This window comes from Arvicola amphibius, chromosome 7 (genome assembly GCF_903992535.2).
Source record: "Arvicola amphibius chromosome 7, mArvAmp1.2, whole genome shotgun sequence".
NCBI lineage: Eukaryota > Metazoa > Chordata > Mammalia > Rodentia > Cricetidae > Arvicola > Arvicola amphibius.
Genome location: NC_052053.1, coordinates 65,371,784 through 65,393,075, shown reverse-complemented (window position 1 = coordinate 65,393,075; position 21,292 = coordinate 65,371,784). Strand labels below are relative to the sequence as shown.

Genomic DNA, 21,292 nt, shown 5'->3' with positions numbered 1-21,292 from the left:
CCACATATCTATAATAAAATTTCCCATCCACCATATTTGGTAGCAGGTTCCTTTAAGTTTTATTTCTTTTTCTTTTTCATTAACTTTCATCCTTCTCTATGTACCACAGAGTTTCATATAGCCTAGGCCTCAGCCGAACTTCAAGTAATTGTCCCATATCTGTTTATAACAAAAGCCAGAAATTAGATAAACGAAAAATGATGGAAGCTATAATGATGAAAGTTTGAGTTTAAGTAAATGAATCAGGTGAAAATACATACAAAATACAGCCTTGCCTGGTGTGCACAGATTTCAGGGAAAACAGAAGATTTGAGACCTGTGATGGTATGTGGGTCCCTAAGGATTGTGATCACTTGCCTGTGGTTCCCAATATCTCAACATTGTCCTAATCATAATACCACTGTGGCTTTGCCTTGAAACTCATGAGGGAAAATCTTTCACATTACTGTAGACTTCTTTAATGTATGATATTAGTGTCCTCACCATAGTCATTTCTGTTGTCAATAGTATTTTTTTAAAAAATAATTTATGTTAGCCTGTGTGGTGTATATACTTAAAATTGTGCCAAAAGAGGACTTTTTATCATATATTTCACAGAACATAAATACAGAAAACATTATGTGAAATTAGTAGATGGGCAACATAAAGGAGCACTAAATTCTGTCTGCAACTGTTCCTGTACTGCCTCATGTGTGCTCTGTGCCCCCTGCTGGTTCCGGGCATTGCTGCAGGGAGGTTTGTGTCAGGGTTCACACTGAAATCTTCTCACTGTGTCTCTAACACAGTAATAAATGGCGGTGTCTTCAATTCTCAAGCTGTTCATTTGCAGGTACAGGATGCTTTTGGAATCATCTCTTGAGATGGTGAATCTGCCTTTCACAGACTCTGCATAGCTTGTTGCATAATTATCAGGTTTGTGTTTAATTACACCAACCCACTCTGGGCTCTTCCCTGGTACCTGGCGGAACCAGTTCATCCAGTAGTCACTGAATGTGAATCCAGAGGCTGCACAGGAGAGTTTTAGGGACCCTCCAGGCTTTACCAAGCCTCCCCCAGTCTCCACCAGCTGTACATCACACTGGACACCTGCAAACACAGAGAATCTAGTCAGAAAACTACCATAAATTTTTTTTGTCACTATCACTTATATTTGCCCAAATACTTAGCATATCTCTTTATCTATAAATTACCTTTGAAAAGAGCAAAAAGGAAAATCCAGCTCAGCCTCAAGTCCATCTTAGATCTTGTGTGTTCAGGGATGACCACAAAATGGGAAAATTTGTGAGTGCAGACCTGGGTGCCTCTGTCAGAACTGTAGAATTATGGCTAGTTTTAATGAGCAGAAGAGAAAATTATTTGCATATCTTCATGTTATATGAGGAACTGAGCAATGTCCAACTATGAGGAGACAATTTTGGTAGAGATGTCTGAATTAAAGTAAGCAGTGAACTACCATTTACAGGATCAAATTATCACTTATTGTATTAGAAATGTTGTTCAGTTGGTAAAGGATGTTTTCCATGACTGAAACTAATGTGGTCATTCTCATCCCTGCAGGATAGGCAAGCCATTGGGTCAGGAGAATTATAGGTTTGGGTTGATAATTGTCTATATGAAATGGTGTACTGAGAAAAAAAGAAAAAAGGAACAACAAAGAAGAGTTGCTTGGTATGAGTTTATGGCTTTGTATTTTAATATAAGTAAATATTAACAAGTAATATTACTTTATTAGTCCTTATATTTGTAAAATCCTGAACTGCCTTTGTATGAATTATAATCAGTGGTATAGTAAGTATATCATGCTGAAATCTCTGAGATTAATTACCCTCCTAAAATGAAAGAACTAATATATATTTATAAATACTATCAGATTACTTTTGAACAATCATAAAATCACATTTTGAAGATATGTGTTTCCATTAAGTTCCTTCATGTCTAATAGTTCACACCAACCACAGAGACCTGCTATGCCCCATCACAAAGCTATTCCCAGTCCTTTGGTGACCTCTCTAAAACAACCAGCGGAAGCTTATTTTATTCCATTCCACATCTTTGTACTCCCTGGTACATCAAATATTTGCTTTTTTCATACCATCAGCTAAGTCTACTCATTCACACTCAATGATCCACTTGGGGCCTTAGAGACTTGCCTGAGTTTCACCACCAGCTAGTCCAGCTCTTCCTCTTCCACAGTGTACTTGCTTCCTGAGACCTTCTACTACATGCCGTCATATCATTTTTGCTATTTCCCCCATTTTAGGCAATCTTCACCATGTTCATGTTTGTCTGTACTGTTGGGTAGAAATTGTTCTTATTTAGCAGGTAGGCCTCCTATTCTTCATAGTTCTTGCTTCTTAGTGCTCACAGGCAGGCTTGTTTTTTTCAGTTTTTCTTTCCCTTGCCTTCTATAGCAGAATAGTAGTGTTTGTTTTTCTCCTGCATTCTCAAACACCATACTTATACCCTCAAATAAAATTTCTAACTCCTTCATTAACAAAGTTTTTGCTTTATAGTTGCAGGTGGAAACATAACAGGTGAATTTACAAAGAACACCTGACCCTGTGGTGCCCAAGTAAAGTTGATACACCCTCAATAAAAATCCTACACATGAGCCTTAGGAGATGTCATTGAAGCTGGGATAGAAAGAGTGTAATATATTCAGGACCAGATTTTGCTGTGAGATCATATTTTCTACACATGACACGGGTGCTGAACCCATAAAATATTGAAAATATTTATGTCTAAAGTAGATTTACAAGGCATAAAAGGAAATCTCTAGGTCCCCATTTATAAAGAGTTACAGGTTATCAATATCTGTTGAGATTGAGAAAATAAATTTTCTTCAAGAAAAAGCTCTTTGATAGGAAATTGAATCCCAAGTGACTGCATTTAGTCTCATATCTATATATGTAAATAAAATTAAGCTCAATATGTTAAGCATAAACAGAAAAAGAGAGACATAGACAGTGAGAAAAGAGTGAAACTGGTGTAGGTTAACTTAAGTTGAAGAATTAATTTAGAGATAGTGAACTTTGGATTTGAGAAGAAAATGAGTACGGATATTGATGTGTACAAATTAAGATTATATTAAGAAAATAGAAAAAAAATAATTAAAAATTATATAAGCAACAATGAATTCTTTCACAGACTCCTCCTTGGTTAGTGATATTTGTTTAGTGAAATCACTGAATAGGAAGGCATGAGAATCTAGAATTAGTTTTATGTGCCAGAGGTGCAGGGTCAGGTCTGGGCTGGTTTCATGAATACAGGGAGAACTTGTTTTCATTTCTTGCTGCAGTATAATGAGTTTTGTGGTGGAAATATTAGACATATGAATGCCTATATCAAAGCGGAGAGAAAAAACAGAGTAGAGAACAAATTAAGGATTATCTAATATTTAATATATATTTGTGATTTGTAGTGAGGAGCGGCAGGCTGTGTCTCACCACCCAGCTTCCTCAAGGCTAGCCTTATACCCAAAATAACAATACACAAATTGTATTCTTTTAAACACTGCCTGGCCCATTAATTTTAGCCTCTTATCGGCTAATTCTCACATCTTGATTAACCCATTTCTAATAATCTGTGTAGCTCCACAAGGTGGTGGCTTACCGGGAAGGATTCAGCATGTCTGACCTGGTGGCTGGTTTCGTGGAGACTGACTCACTTCCCTTCTTCCCAGCATTCTGTTCTATCTACTCCACCCACCTATGTTCTGACCTATGAGGCCAAGCAATTTCTTTATTAATTAACCAATTAAACAACAGATAGAAACATTCCTACATCAATAATTCAAAGTCATATTTTAGTATGTTTTTTGATAGAGACAACACTCTACATTATTTGCTCCACTGAGGAAATTATAATACAATGTTGCCAATTATAGAAGGATTAGCAAAATTTTACAAATGTTGATCCCAGGTATGAAGTTGAAGAAAGAATATTCAGGGGTTTAGGTTACTGTTGATTCATGTGAAATGACTGGTGTGTGATACTCAGTGCTGAAATCAATGACATGTAAAGTCCATAAAATATAATTTTCCATAAATAACTTCTAAAATTTGAACTTTAATATTTTATTTATTGGTAGCCTGGTGTGGGCTGTATTGGATTTAGAAATCCTGTACATGAGGTCACAATTTTCAAACATGCATAAAACTCAAAGTTATGTCATGAAAAATAATCAATCTTAATTAAAGTAGTATAAATACTGTCTGAGATTTTCTTTGACCAATAATAAAAACACATTGAATACTTGTGTTTGCCCCTTAATTCCTCCAGAGCTAGCTTCCCCTACAATGCAGATCTGATTCTTTGAATTAAAAACACTCTCAGCTCTCTGTAACTTCATTAAGTTCCTAGGTATTTCTATTTAATTTCATGCTATTGTCACACAGATCCTCATGGACATGCCTATCTCTCTTCATTAGTCAGGTCAAACCTTTCTCACTAAAGAAAACCTACCTATTCCTTTAAATACCCACCAACTTACATGAACCACCAGATAGTCCAGTTCCTCTATTTTCCCCATTCTACTTTTTTCTATGACATGTTTCCTCTTTCCGTAATGATGTCTTTGCTCTTTCCTACAAGTTAGGCAATCAGCTTCATGATCTTGTTTCTCTGAACTGATGAGAACTATTGATATTATCTACCCATAGGCTTCAGCCTATGGTTCTTGTTTCCATGTGCACCTAGACATCTTGGCTTTTACAGAATCTGTCATGCCCATGCCTCCAATTGTACTTGCACCACCCCATGCTAAAATGCCTTCTCCTCATAATCTAACAGACCCTGTACCTCTTGATCCAAAAATCACATGACTATAAAATCAATAGAACTCATCAAAAGTAGAAACTCCAGATTTGAGAGATACACACAAAAAGTCAGTAGAGGACAATCAATGGCCTGTTCTGACCCAGGGATAATGTCAATTAATGTAAAAGGCAGTCCTTGATAGCAGTTGAATGAAAGAAAATATGTCTCACCCTTCTCATGAATCTGTCCCCTACTGAAAATTGTGCATACCCACACTGTAAAAGTAAACATAATTTGAACAAAAAGAAATGCTCAACAAATAATTTCAAATGTAAGAGTCTCACAACAAATGTAATCATTTCAGCTGACTCCAATGTAACTCAGAACATCATTAAAAATTATAATGGAAACTTAAGCCCTGAAAAACTGAATAACCTGCACAAATAGAATTTCTAAGTTTACGTCATCTACCAAAATTAATCCAGAATGATATAAAAACATTAACAGACCCATTATCAATAAATTGATATTGTTCTTAAAAGTTTCCTTTTAAAGAAAAGACAAGGAAAGAGAAAGTCACTGTTGAATTGTCTCAATTCTAAGGAAGACATAATAACACTTCTTCTTAACAGCTGTAAGATAAAAAGTGACTTAACACTTCCAAATTTATTTGATAATTCCTGTATTATCTTGCTACCAAATGAGGGTGAAGGAACTAAAAAATAATGTGTGCTTTCCTTGATAAATATAATCTCAAATATTATTAATAAAATGATTGTAAATCAAATTCAGTAATGCATTAGTGAGTTTCAATCATACAACTGAATGGACACCTTCCTCAAATCCAAGATTGGTTCAACATACATATATCTATCATCTATCACTAACATATCCTACATGAATTAACACCAAAGTTAAAATAAAATAATTATTTCAAATGATGCTGAAAGGTCACTTGGCAAAGTTCAACACACTTTCACTAAATAAGTTCTGGAGTCTCACGAATAGATGCTATGTCCCAAAAGTAAAAGTGCATAGAAGAAACCTATAGACAAAATTATATTAAATTGAGACAAACTGAGAGCGTTTTTATTAAAATCAGGAACATAAGAAGAGTATGCAATTTTTCCTTCTCCATTTGGTAAAGTGCTTATGGTCTTAGCTATAATTTTGGTGAGGAAAAGACATAAAATGTAACAGAATATGAAGAAAATAAATCAAATCTTCCAATTTTGCAGATGACATGATGAATTACTTATAAGATACAACAGTATCTAATAAAAAAAAAAACTGTTGGACCTTATGAATACAGTAAAGTTTCAGAATACAAGTACTTGTGCACAAACAAATGCAAAATAAATTGAAAAATCTCCATGTCTTTCCATTCCTGTGTTACTTTTTGCATAGTAATGAACACCAATGACAATTATATGAATGCTACTCCAGGTAAAAATACAAAATAATGATTATGCCTATGTTTATTTAACTTAAAGATTATATGAATATTCCTCAAAACAACATCATCAAAACAACATCAAAAAGTGCTGAAAGAAATGAGAAAACACCCAAACTATAAAAAAATATAAAGAATAGCTGAAGAAAACAAGCTCAATTTATGCTGCAAATGAAAATAATAATAATTCAAAAATCACAAAGACACTCAGTATAATAATTCACTAATAAAATGAATCATATAAAATGAGAATAAGGAATTGAAGAGATTGTAAAGGTAAAGGGGCATTTGGTAAAGGACAATGATACAATTTTAAATGTATATGAAGAAAACATGGGAATGCTTTGATACATAATGAAGAGACCATAGTAAACTTTTGGCAATAGGCATAAGTCTTGGAGAATACCATAGCAAAAGCATAAAGAATATTTTAAGTAAAAACATAGGAAAAGAATTCTGAAATATAGAGTTACCTCTAGTCCCTAACAATTACCACTCTGATAATTTATCAAAGACCAATGGGCGACAGACAGAAACATTGATTTTTGGGAAACAGAAACAGAAAAACAGTATTATTATCTTCTAGACAACCCTTGTTTTTTTTCCAGGCACCTAAGACTGTGTGAGCAGAGAATTGTGTCTTTTCCTCCTCTGAGAAGATTAGAAGACTATTCACCTGGATTAGATTAATTTTTCCCTGGAGATTATAAGAATATTTGAGTTTTAACTATTTACTTACTGGCTGGGATTGCTAAAATCTTAGGTTTCCTTGAATACTCCAAGAAGTCTGCTAGTAATTTCCTTTTAATCTCATATAGATTGTAGGGCATGATGGGATATCATTTTCCATAATATATTGTTTAATATGAGATAGTACTACTGATAGCCAGATTTTATCAAATGAAAGAATGAAAAGAAGATAATTTTTATATTAACTACTATGGTTACCTTATTGCTTAAAAACACACAAGAAAATTAAATTTATTAGCTCATCCTTTAATCTCTAAAAGTAAGTATATGAAAAGGCTAGGCCGAGATGCACTCTTCGGACATGGGGTCCTCCTTGTCCCACCACGTCGAGTATGCCAGGCCACCCCCCCACCCCTCGATCCCACATGTGAAACCCCAGGCGCCAGCTTCCGTCGCACAGGATTCCTTTTCTCAAAGTTGCCAGAGCTGTTGCTGGCTTTCTGGGTCTGTGCTCTATGGGGCGGGCGTCTACATTTTCCTGCTGAGCCAGAGGACCATGAAGCGGGGACTCCCAGTACAACCAGACCCCATAGCGCAGGTGGTCCTCGGCGTCTGTATCGCCTTGTTTGGGTGTAGTTATCCTGGTGGACCCCAAGAAGAGGTCCCACCAAGTTTGAAAGTACCAGCAATTAATAGTTGTGTCCTGTTTCTGGCTGCGCGGCAAAAAGAGGAAGCATTGTGTTGGTGGATATTCTTTGCAGACGTGGACAGGGATGCACTTCATTATAGAACATGCCAAGAAGACTGTGACAACATGAGCTGTCATTCTTTGGTCATGAATGTTTACAGCTTTCTCCCGTCAGATTATTAAGGGACAAATAAATCCCTTGGAAGGAAAAATGGTTCTGTGTCTTGTCCAGGGATGTTGTGTGTAGTTCAAATTATACTGAAAGATAACAGTTTTAATAAGATATTAAAATGGAGTACATGATAGGCTAATAGTAAAGTAAGCTATTTTATTATTATAGTAAATAGTCCTTTTTACTTTTCTAATTGTATCAATAGCTATTCCCAACCTAACCCTGGATAGGTACATGAAACTAGATTTGAAAAAATTTTTGTGCTCTCCACAGTGTCTGTAAATCCTTCACTGAATGATAGCTGCTGATTTGTTATTTTGTTGGTAAGCCTTGAGACCAACCCTGGGTTTGCTTTTATGGTACATCAGCACAGTGATGGAGCAAAAAGCTTGTCTTCCTGGTTGTGTCTTTCACAACTGGGTTAGTACTAAAGAGGCAAGAGTTACCTTCTCCCACCAAATGTTACTGCACAATAAAAGACGTAAATATCAAAATATTTGAGAAATGTTCAAAAAGAAAATCCATTGATGGTTTTTCACATAGATATTATAAGTATTTTAGATTGGAATTGGGATGATTTTGAGATAAAGACATAAGAGAAATGTCTGCTTGCTGTCAAGGCTTAGGGGGTTTTCTCTGATGTACTGAGGTGTCTGTGCAAAGGTATGTTTAGGTGGTTCTTCATAGTAAAAAGATATTATTAAATTATGTACAAAGTAGTAAGTTTTGAGTACATGTTGAGCAAGTATTTTACTTTAGTTTTTGACAGTTTTATACATGTATTTAAAATATTTTGATCTTACATCATTTTTTTTAAATGGCCACTAAGGTTTTTTTGTTTTGCTTTGTTTTTTTTTTTTAAATGACCACTGTTTTATTAGGATTGCTTGCATAAGCATAGGTAGGATTCTGGACTACAATAATGAAATGATTTTTTTTCTTTTTGATTTTTGGGTACATCTGAAAATTAAGTTTACTCTATAGTTACTGTAACAGTATCCTGATTTACTTATTTCTTAGTTTTAGTGGTTTTTTTTTGCTTGTTTTTCTCAACCTGAAACAAGCTATGCATATATAGGAAAAGAAACATCAATTTAAAAGAATGCCTTTATCATATTGCCTATGGGCAAATTTGTGGGGCATTTTCTTTACTAGTGATTATGTGGGAGGACCCAGACCACTGTATTTCCTCTCTTGCACATAAGACAGTATGATGAGCAAGCTAGGGGGAACAACCAGTAAGCAGCACTCTGCTTCAGTTCCTGCCTCCAGGTTCCTCCTCTGAGTTCCTACCTTGGCTTCCCTAATAATAGACTATAACCTGTAAGCCTAATAAACTCTTTCCTCACTAAAAAAAAGTAAGTAGATGGCATATTCTTTTAGGTAATACTGTGATTTAGAAAGCACCTATGGATGGTAACATTGCTATGTTAGCCCTTAAAGACTTGGTATTAGAAAGGAATAAAATATTTGTTTTATCTTGGCAGTAGGGAAAGTGCAAGCTATGATTTGAAAGAAAATACTCTGCAGCACATCTTGTCACAGAATTCCCTTTCAAGTGATTCAGATGTTCAAGACCCTCTCAGAATATTTCTCCTACATGCAATGTGCAATTCTTCTACATTTCAAAATTTCTTCTCCAGCATGTATCAGACATTTCCTTGAACCACACTCTTAAAGGCACTTGATGGATGCCTTTCCACTATCTTAGAGAGTCCCTTTAATTCAGAGAATTGAAATTGTATGTTTGCTTGCCCTCTGGTCAGTCACTCCTAGCCAGTTGCAGTATATAGGGGGGTGCTTTGTAAAGTCACTGACATTATAGACAGCATTTCAAATTCAACATAATTTTGCATAATCTTTTTCATAAATTTTTTTTTTGTTTTTTTTTTTTGTTTTTCGAGACAGGTGTCCCAGGGAATACATGATTGCATACATATTTAGCACATCACAGTTGTATTTGTAAAAGGAATGGGATTTCTGCTACTGGAACATGAGATATAGTTGTTCTGAGATAAAGACATCTGTCACTGCCATCAAACTCTTGATATTATCAATAACTATAATATTAATTCAATATCAAATGTTATTTATAATAAACATGAACAAAAATGAACTGAGAAAGGTGATGCTGTATCAATAGAAGTCACTGTACTCTAAAGGCTACATATTGCAGGGCAAGATACTGGGACTGGTACAGAGCCAGATAATGGGTCCATAAAATAATGTATGACCTCAGAATCGTCCTCAGTTAACATGTATATCCTTTGAACCACTATATGACTTCTTTGAAAAATAATATAATAACATCTTTAACCAATTACAGTAATTATATCTATAGGGTGAAAAGGATCAATTTAAAACAGCCTGTCTCTTATTTGACCCCAGTACCCAGGGCTTTAAATCTGACCAAATACTAACGTTCCTGTGCATGAAATCCCACTAATCCCTGAGCATGAAATTCTACCAATCCCTGATCTGGCTTCATTATCATGCTATAAAAATCAAACAACACAAGCCACACTGGAAAGACCCTCTCAAGTGACCCTATTTAATTCTGTTCCCTATTGAATTTGCTGCTATTTCTCACCTTAGAAGCAGCAACCCTCTGGAATTTTTCGTTTTCAGCAAATCTCTTGAATGAAGTTTGCTGTGTGTTGCAACATTTTCACTACAGCAGAGCCTAGTTGTAAAAACTTTAGTCAGAACTGGAATGAACAGAGCTATAGCACTTTTACTGGAGGAATTTTTCCCATTAGAGCAATGGAGTGTTTTTGAAATACTTCTTGGGAACTGTGTGGAGCCATAAAAACATCCACAGGGACAACATCCCCTGCTGGAGCAGTTATTACATATGCATTGGGAAACATTTCCCTGGAGCAGAACTGAAAGCTGCTAGCCCTTCAGTATTTCAGGATTTTCCTTAGCTCCTGACTGCCAGGATATCTTTTCATCTGAGTTGCAATGCTTATGATACTTACATGACCGTACATTATAATAAAAATATCTTTTGAACTCTAAGAAACTGAAACATTTGAAGGCCTTCTCAGGGAGATTAAAAATACTCTTTTAAAGCAACATAAGACTGCAATGATTGCTATATACTTATCTTTCTCATTAACTTATTTTAAAGATAATAATGTAGCACCCAATATTCCTTGACATGGATTTCAATATAATCAAGTCTTTTAAGCAAACATAATGCACAAGTCAGATCCTGTTATTTGCTCTTCAGTGCTTCTGACAAAAGGATATCTATTGTGTTTTTATGGGTGATATGATAGTCATTAATTGAAAGCTCAAAATGTAAGTTTGAATAAAATCTTATAAATGAATATGAAGAATTGATGAAAAAATAATAAAGATATTTCTTCAAAAATAATAACTGTCATACTATTTATTATTTGAGGCATTTGGGAGTCAGTAACTAGAAACCACCTGTACAATTGTATTAGAAGTTTCTGTAAATATCCCTCATTCCTTCCCATGGGATGTTTTCTGTGCTTTTAAATAAATACAGGATGTACCCTTAATACACACATGGATATTCTCTGTCTCTCTGTCTCTGTCTCTCTTTCTCTCTTGTTCACATGCACACACACAAATACACGCACTCATACCCATACACACAGAGAAAAAAGAGAGAGGTGAGAGGGAGAGACAAAGACAGAGACAGAGACAGAAAGAGAGAATGAGACAGATAGAAATAGAGATGGAGACAGTTACTCAGACTCATACAACAGAAAGGTTGTTGTATGAGTCTGAAAAAGAGAGTGAAGTAGAGAATTCAAATTTAGCCTTATTCTTGGGTAAATAACATAAAGGGGAAGTCTTTGACTTCTTTTCTTGATGTGATATGAAAGAAAAATTACTGAATATGCATTTATTATTAATATATTTGAATATACACACCTTATAATCTTGTCTGAGGACACACTAATGAAATATATCTACTCACTTTGTGCCCTGAGTTTGAAATAGTCAATGTGTTAGAGAGTCATTTTGAATTGCTCAGTATTAGGCAAGGTTTGACTGAACTAAAAAGAAATATGAACCCTTATGAAGGATATAAAATTTGGTCATCCCTGTCATCAAAGAAGTCAGATTCTGTATATTTTCCAAAGACTCCTCCATCATCTCTGTGGGTTGTCTAGAGTTTCCAAAACAAAGGGAAATTTAGACGTCTCACGTTGAAGAATCAATAGGCAGATCTGAGCCCAAAAGGCTTCTTTTATTTTCTTGTTTCTTTTTCTGTTAATAGATCCATTGTGTTCTCTTTCAACTTGTAGTACAAAAAAGAAGCAGTGCTTTCTGTGAATCAGACCACAGGTCTGTCTTCTCACAATGGCTCTCAAATATAGCTCATTGATAGGATTCTTTGTTCCCCAAACTCCTGCACGTGTACAGTAGATACAAAGCTTACTTGAATAAATTGGAGCCAAAATGTCTTTAAGAATAACACCAACAACAGACTATTACTAAGAACCATCCATGAAATTCTTACAATGGAACTCATTCAAAATCTTGGTGTGGAGGAAATCAGTGACTAACTGTCTTGCTCTAAAAGACCTATTAAACTAAATCATTTATTCCTCTGGAACAAGGTTAGGCTATTTAAACAGTCTCACCAAGTGAAAAGGAATTAGCAAAAATGTGTCCTTTTATTGAATATCTTGCATATTCTCTCCATGATTTCTTGTCATATGTTACTGTATTACATAATCCACATTCACTATAACACCTTTAAAAAGCTACTAGGCATAAATATTAAATATTAAGTAATATTAAATATTAAAGAAGAAAACAAAAATCCTACCTTTGAAAACTCCACATTCACCATGTATAATGATCTCAGAAAAGAGTTACAGATAGGAGTTGAGAGTATTTTCACTACAGGAATAATAAATGCACTGCAATTATGTATGAAAGAATATCTTTGAACTGGCAAACACTTAGGAAAGTAATTCTCACCTCCCATCAGTTTAGTCTGTGGCATCAGTACATTATCAACAAATGCCTGTCGAGTGGTGTTTATAGCCAATTGCAGGGATCCCTATAATAAGCATTACTTATCATCAAATTATAGGCCAAGGAAACTTCCAAACATTTGCCCAGTAGTTTGCCAGCCCTCATGTGGTTAACAGCCTAAGCAGCAAAGCTGCTACTAAAGGGTTAAAAGAATGTTCCTTATACTAATAATCCCACATTGTTCTTTCCCACTATAGACAGACATCTGTAGAACTTTTATAACTTTCTTGATCATCTACAGTAAGATGTATTCTGGCAGAATAAAAAATAAAGGTATTTCTTCCTTGTATCTTTTGCCATCTTAAAAAATGAAAATTTTAATTATAAAAATCCCCATTCTGTACTTGATAATACTTCTTGCACTGTCACTCATTTGACAAAATCATAGCAAAGTGTTGACACAGAGGAGCACAAGACTCAGATTCTGACAGGATACTTTTGTCTTCCTCTGTGTTTTAAAAGTCTGTGCTTAGAGGGAAAAGGCCATTTTAAAAATCAATGTAAACAAAACTTGCTAATAAAATCAAGGCTAAAAAAAACCCCTCCCTCTCAAAATTCTGCAAAATAAAAATCTCCTATTCACTGGTCCAGTTGATGTCTGTCTATAACTAGTAAAAAACACAATCTATTTTCAAAAAACTGGGCAATGTGTGCAACCCAGGGCTGCTGAGGGGAGAATACCTCCTCTTACATTTAATCTAGAATCCCACTATTCTTTCTCCAGTGCTGTATGTACAGGAGGAGCCAAGCACATTGTCAAATCAGCTATGTTTCCAACAATTGATACTAGAATACCAACATGTCCAAGTACTTTTTTTATGGTTTATTTTTTTATATTTAAAAATTTCCATCTCCTCCCCTCCTCCCCCCTTCCCTCCCCACCCCTCCACCCATACCTAACCTCCCTCCCTCTCCAGGCCAAGGAGCCATCAGGTTCCCTACTCTATGCTAAGACCAAGGTCCTCCCAACTCCCCCCAGGTCCAGGAAGGTGATCGACCAAGCTGAGAAGGCTCCCACAGAGCCTGTCCATGCAGAAGAATCAGAGCCCAGAGCCATTGTCCTTTGCTTCTGAGTCAGCCCCCACTATTGGCCACATTCAGAGAGACGGGTTTGGTCGCATGATCCATCAGTCCCATTCCAACTGGAGTTGGTGATCTCCCATTAGTTCTGTCCCACTGTCTCCATGAGTGAACGCACCCCTCACGTTTCTGACTTTCTTTCTCATGTTCTCTCTCCTTCTGCTCCTCATCAGGACCTTGGGAGCTCAGTCCAGTGCTCCAATGTGGGGCTCTGTCATTTTCTTCATCTATCACCAGGTGGAGGTTCTATGGTGATATGCAAGAAATTCATCAGTATGGCAATAGGAACTGGCCTTTTCAGGCTCCCTCTCCTCAGCTGCACAAGGAACTAGCTGGGGGCGTCTCCCTGGAAACCTGGGAACCCCTCTAGGGTCAAGTCTCTTGACAACCCTCAGGTGGCTCCCTAAATTAAGATATATGCTTCCCTGCTCCCATATCCACCCTTCCTGTATCCCAAGCATCCCATTCCTCCGAGCTCCCCCCATTCTCCCCTTCACGCTTTTCTCTCCCCATCTTCCCTTGGCCTAGTCTCGCCCAACCCTCAAGTTCCCAATTTTGCCTGGCGATCGTGTCTACTTCCAATATCCAGGAGGATTACTATATCTTTTTGGGGGAGTTCACCTTCTTCTTATCTTCTCAAGGATCCCAAATTATAGGCTCGATGTCCTTTAATTATGGCTAGAAAGCGATTATGAGTGAGTACATCCCATGTTCATCTTTTTGGATCTGGCTTAACTCACTCAGAATAGTGTTTTCTATTTCCATACATTTGCATGCAAAATTCAAGATGTCATTGTTTTTTACCACTGAGTAGTATTCTATCATGTATATATTCCACATTTTCTTCATCCATTCTTCCACTGAAGGGCATCTAGGTTGTTTCCAGGATCTGGCTATTACAAATAATGCTGCTATGAACAAAGATGAGCAAATGCTTTTGTAGTATGATTGGGCATCTCTTGGGTAGATTCCCAATAGTGGAACTGCTGGGTCCTGGGGCAGGTTGATCCCGAATTTCCTGAGAAACAGACACACTGCTTTCCAAAGTGGTTGCACAAATGTGCATTACCACCAGCAATGGATGAGTGTACCCCTTACCCCACAACCTCTCCAGCAAAGGTTATTATTGGTGTTTTGGATTTTAGCCAATCTGACAGGTGTAAGATGATATCTCAAAGTTGTTTTGATTTGCATTTCCCTGATAGCTAGGGAGGTTGAGCATGACCTTGAGTGTCTTTTGGCCATTTGAACGTCTTCTGTTGAGAATTCTCTGTTCAGTTCAGCGCCCCATTTTTTAATTGGGTTAATTGGCATTTTACAGTCTAGTCTCTTGAGTTCCTTATATATGTTAGAGATCAGACCTTTGTCAGTTGCAGGGTTGGTGAAGATCTTTTCGCAGTCAGTAGGCTGCCTTTGTGTCTTAGTGACAATGTCCTTTGTTTTACAGAAGCTCCTCAGCTTCAGGAGATCCCATTTATTCAATGTTGCCCTTAATGTCTGTGGAGCTGGGGTTATGCGTAGGAAACAGTTCCCTGTGCTCATTTGTTGTTGAGTACATCCCACTTTCTCCTCTATCAAGCTCAGTGTGTTCAGATTAATATTGAGGTCTTTAATCCATTTGGACTTGAGTTTTGTGCATGGTGATAGATATGGATCTACTTTCATTCTTCTACAGGTTGACATCCAGTTATGCCAGCACCATTCGTTAAAGATGCCCTCTTTCATCGTGTACTTTTGGCTCTTTTATCAAAAAGCAGGTGTTCATAGGTTTGTGGTTTCAGATCCGGGTCTTCTATATGATTCCATTGGTCGATTTCCCTGTTTTTATGCCAATACCAAGCTGTTTTCAATACTGTAGCTCTGTAATAGAGTTTGAAGTCAGGGATGGTAATGCCTCCAGAAGTACCTTTATTGTATAAGATTGTTTTGCTATCTTGGGTTTCTTGTTTTTACATATAAAGTTGATTATTGTCCTCTCAATCTCTGTGAAGAATTTTAATGGGACCTTGATGGGGATTGCATTGAATCTATAGATTGCTTTTGGTAGAATTGTCATTTTTACTATGTTGATCCTCCCAATCCACGAGCAGGGGAGATACTTCCATTTTCTGGTATCCTCTTCAATTTCTTTCTTCAAAGACTTAAAGATCTTGTCAAATAAATCCTTCACTTCCTTGGTTAGAGATACTCCCAGATATCTTATGCTATTTGTGGCTATTTTGAAAAGTGATACTTCTTTGATTTCCCTCTCTGCTTCCTTATCCTTCGTGTATAGGAGGGCGACTGATTTTTTGAGTTGATCTTGTTGCCTGCCACGTTACTGAAGGAGTTTATCAGCTGTAGGAGTTCTTTAGTGGAGTTTTTGGGGTCGCTTATGTACACTATCATATCATCTGCAAATAATGGAAGTTTAACTTCTTCCTTTCCACATCAAATCCCCTTGTTTCCCTTATGTTGTCCTATTGCTATTGCTAAAACTTCAAGCACTATATTGAAGAGATAAGGAGAGAGTGGACAGCCTTGTTGTGTTCCTGAATTTATTGGGATAGCCTTAAGTTTCTCTCTGTTTAATTTGATGTTAGCTGTCGGCTTGCTGTAAATAGCTTTTATTATATTTAGGAATGACCCTTGTATCCCTAATCTCTCCAGAACCTTTATCATAAAAGGGTGCTGAATTTTGTGAAATGATTTTTCACCATCTAATGAGATGACCATATGGTTTTTTTACCTTCAGTTTATTTATATGATGGATTACATTGATAGATTTTCGTATGTTGATCCAGCCCTGCATCTCTGGGATGAAGCCTACTTGATCGTAATGGATAATTTTTCTAATGTGTTCTTGGATTCGGTTTGCCAGTATTTTATTGAGAATTTTTGCGTCAATGTTCATGAGTGAGATTGGCCTGTAATTCTCTTTCTTGGTTGAGTCTTTGTGTGGTTTAGGTATCAGGGTAACTGTAGCTTCATAGAAAGAATTTGGCAGTGACTCTTGTGTTTCTATATTATGAAATACCTTAAGGAGTATAGGTATGAGGTCTTCTTTGAAGTTCTGGTAGATTTCCGCATTGAAACCATCTGGTCCTGGGCTCTTTTTGGTAGGGAGGTTTCTGATAACAGTTTCTAGTTCTTCGCGACTAACAGGACTATTTAGAGCATTTACCTGGTCCTGGTTTAACTTTGGTGTATGGTATTTATCTAAAAAACTGTCCATTTCTTTTACATTTTCCAATTTTGTGGCATAGTGGCTTTTGTAGTAAGATCTAATGATTCTCTGAATTTCCTCTGTGTCTGTGGTTATGTTCCCCTTTTCATTTCTAATCTTTTTTTTATTTTTTTTTTACTCATGGTTTATTTTTTTTATATTTAAAAAATTTCCATCTCCTTCCCTCCTCCTCCCCCCTCCCTCCCCTCCTCCTCCCCCTTCCCTCCCCTCCTTCTCCCCCTTCCCTCCCCTCCCCTCCACCCATACCTCCCCTCCCTCCCTCTCAAGGCCAAGGAGCCATCAGGGTTCCCCACTCTATGCTAAGACCAAGGTCCTCACAACTCCCCCCAGGTCCAGGAAGGTGATCGACCAAGCTGAGAAGGCTCCCACAGAGCCCGTCCATGCAGAAGAATCAGAGCCCAGAGCCATTGTCCTTTGCTTCTCAGTCAGCCCCCGCTGTTGGCCACATTCAGAGAGACGGGTTTGGTCGCATGATCCATCAGTCCCATTCCAACTGGAGTTGGTGATCTCCCATTAATTCCGTCCCACCGTCTCCATGAGTGAACGCACCCCTCTCGTTCCTGACTTTCTCCCTCATGTTCTCGCTCCTTCTGCTCCTCATCAGGACCTTGGGTGCTCAGTCCAGTGCTCCAATGTGGGGCTCAGTCACCTTCCCCATCTGTCGCCAGCTGGAGGATCCCTCACGGTCCTGACTTTCTTTCTCATGTTCTCTCTCCTTCTGCTCCTCATCAGGACCTTGGGAGCTCAGTCCGGTGCTCCAATGTGGGGCTCTGTCATTTTCTTCATCTATCGTCAGGTGGAGGTTCTATGGTGATATGCAAGAAATTCATCAGTATGGCTATAGGAACTGGCCTTTTCAGGCTCCCTCTCCTCAGCTGCCCAAGGAACTAACTGGGGGCGTCTCCCTGGAAACCTGGGAACCCCTCTAGGGTCAAGTCTCTTGACAACCCTCAGGTAGCTCCTTAAATTAAGATATATGCTTCCCTGCTCCCATATCCACCCTTCCTATATCCCAAGCATCCCATTCCTCCGAGCTCCCCCCGTTCTCCCCTTCACACTTTTCTCTCCCCATCTTCCCTTGGCCTAGTCTCGCCCAACCCTCAAGTTCCCAATTTTGCCTGGCGATCGTGTCTACTTCCAATATCCAGGAGGATTACTATATCTTTTTGGGGGAGTTCACCTTCTTCTTATCTTCTCAAGGATCCCAAATTTATAGGCTCGATGTCCTTTAATTATGGCTAGAAACCGAATATGAGTGAGTACATCCCATGTTCATCTTTATGGGTCTGGGTTACCTCACTCAGAATAGTGTTTTCTATTTCCATCCATTTGCCTGCAAAATTCAAGATGTCATTGTATTTTACCGCTGAGTAGTATTCTAGCATGTATATATTCCACAGTTTCTTCATCCATTCTTCCACTGAAGGGCATCTAGGTTGTTTCCAGGATTTGGCTATTACAAATAATGCTGCTATGAACATAGATGAGCATATGCTTTTGTAGTATGATTGGGCATCTCTTGGGTAGGTCCTGGGGTAGGTTGATCCCGAAATTCCTGAGAAACCGCCACACTGCTTTCCAAAGTGGTTGCACAAGTGTATATTCCCACCAGCAATGGATGAGTGTACCTCTTAACCCACAACCTCTCCAGCAAAGGTTATTATTGATGTTTTGGATTTTAGCCAATCTGACAGGTGTAAGATGATATCTCAAAGTTGTTTTGATTTGCATTTCCCTGATAGCTAGGGAGGTTGAGCATGACCTTAAGTGTCTTTTGGCCATTTGAGCTTCTTCTGTTGAGAATTCTCTGTTCACTCCAGCGCCCCATTTTTTAATTGGGTTAATTGGCATTTTACAGTCTAGTCTCTTGAGTTCCTTATATATGTTAGAGATCAGACCTTTGTCAGTTGCAAGGTTGGTGAAGATCTTTTCCCAGTCAGTAGGCTGTTTTTGTGTCTTAGTGACAATGTCCTTTGCTTTACAGAAGCTGCTCAACTTCAGGAGGTCCCATTTATTCAATGTTGCCCTTAATGTCTGTGCAGCTGGGGTTATGCGTAGGAAACGGTCCCCTGTGCCCATTTGTTGTACAGTACTTCCCACTTTCTCCTCTACCAAGCTCAGTGTGTTTAGATTAATATTGAGGTCTTTAATCCATTTGGACTTGAGTTTTGTGCATGGTGATAGATATGGATCTACTTTCATTCTTCTACATGTTGACATCCAGTTATGCCAGCACCATTTGTTAAAGATGCCCTCTTTATTTCATTGTGTACTTTTGGCTCCTTTATCAAAAATCAGGTGTTTATAGGTTTGTGGTTTAAGTTCCGGGTCTTCTATATGATTCCATTGGTCGACTCCCCTCTTTTTATGCCAATACCAAGCTGTTTTCAATACTGTAGCTCTGTAATAGAGTTTGAAGTCAGGGATGGTAATGCCTCCAGAAGTACCTTTATTGTATAAGATTGTTTTGGCTATCCTGGGTTTCTTGCTTTTACATATAAAGTTGATTATTGTCCTCTCAATATCGGTGAAGAATTTTGATGGGACCTTGATGGGGATTGCATTGAATCTATAGATTGCTTTTGGTAGAATTGCCATTTTTACTATGTTGATCCTCCCAATCCACGAGCAGGGGAGATACTTCCATTTTCTGGTATCCTCTTCAATTTCTTTCTTCAAAGACTTAAAGTTCTTGTCAAATAAATCCTTCACTTCCTTGGTTAGAGATACTCCCAGATATCTTATGCTATTTGTGGCTATTGTAAAAGGTGATACTTCTCTGATTTCCCTCTCTGCTTCCTTATCCTTTGTGTATAGGAGGGCGACTGATTTTTTTGGAGTTGATCTTGTAACCTGTCATGTTACTGAAGGAGTTTATCAGCTGTAGGAGTTCTTTAGTGGAGTTTTTGGGGTCGCTCATGTACACTATCATATCATCTGCAAATAACGAAAGTTTAACTTCTTCCTTTCCAAATCGAATCCCCTTGATTCCCTTATGTTTTCTTATTGCTATTGCTAGAACTTCAAGCACTATATTAAAGAGATAAGGAGAGAGTGGACAGCCTTGTCATGTTCCTGAATTTATTGGGATAGCCTTGAGTTTCTCTCCATTTAATTTGATGTTAGCTGTCGGCTTGCTGTAAATAGCTTTGATTATATTTAGGAATGACCCTTGTATCCCTAATCTCTCCAAGACCTTTATCATAAAGGGGTGTTGAATTTTGTCAAATGCTTTTTCAGCATCTAATGAGATGACCATATGGTTTTTTTCCTTCAGTTTATTTATATGATGGATTACATTGATAGATTTTCGTATGTTGAACCAGCCCTGCATCTCTGGGATGAAGCCTACTTGATCGTAATGGATAATTTTTCTAATGTGTTCTTGGATTCGGTTTGCCAGTATTTTATTGAGAATTTTTGCGTCAATGTTCATGAGTGAGATTGGCCTGTAATTCTCTTTTTTGGTTGAGTCTTTGTGTGGTTTAGGTATTAGGGTAACTGTAGCTTCATAGAAGGAATTTGGCAGTGATTCTTGTGTTTCTATATTATGAAATACCTTAAGGAGTATAGGTATTAGTTCTTCTTGGAAGTTCTGGTAGAATTCTGCATTGAAACCATCTGGTCCTGGGCTCTTTTTGGTAGGGAAGTTTCTGATAACAGTTTCTAATTCTTCGCGACTAACAGGACGATTTAGAGCATTTACCTGGTCCTGGTTTAACTTTGGTATATGGTATTCATCTAAAAAACTGTCCATTTCTTTTACATTTTCCAATTTTGTGGCATAGAGGCTTTTGTAGTAAGTTCTAATGATTCTCTGAATTTCCTCTGCGTCTGTGGTTATGTCCCCCTTTTCATTTCTGATCTTATTAATTTATGTGTTTGATAGATTTATTTATTTTGTCTACCTTTTTGTTTGTCATCTCCATTTCTTTATGGCAGTTTTTTACCTCCTGTTTAAGGTCCTCTATTATTTTCATAAAGTACTGTTTAAGGTCGGTTTCTTCTATATCTTCTGGGGTAGGGTGTTCAATTCTTGTTGTTTCAGGATGTCTGGATTGTGGTGATGTCATGTTGCCTTTCCTGTTGTTGGAGGAGCTCCTGGATTGGCGCCTGCCCATTTCTTCCTTCAAAAGGAGCCGGGAGGCGCTTGGTGTCCTAGACCAATCTTTGCTGTGACTGAAACTGGTTGGATCT

General features: G+C 37.6%; 1 pseudogene; it reads right to left on the bottom strand.

Moving 5' to 3' along the window:
* Positions 1-616: 616 nt before the first annotated feature.
* On the bottom strand, positions 617-1,292 carry LOC119819819 (annotated as a pseudogene).
* Between the last annotated feature and the right edge of the window lie 20,000 nt (positions 1,293-21,292).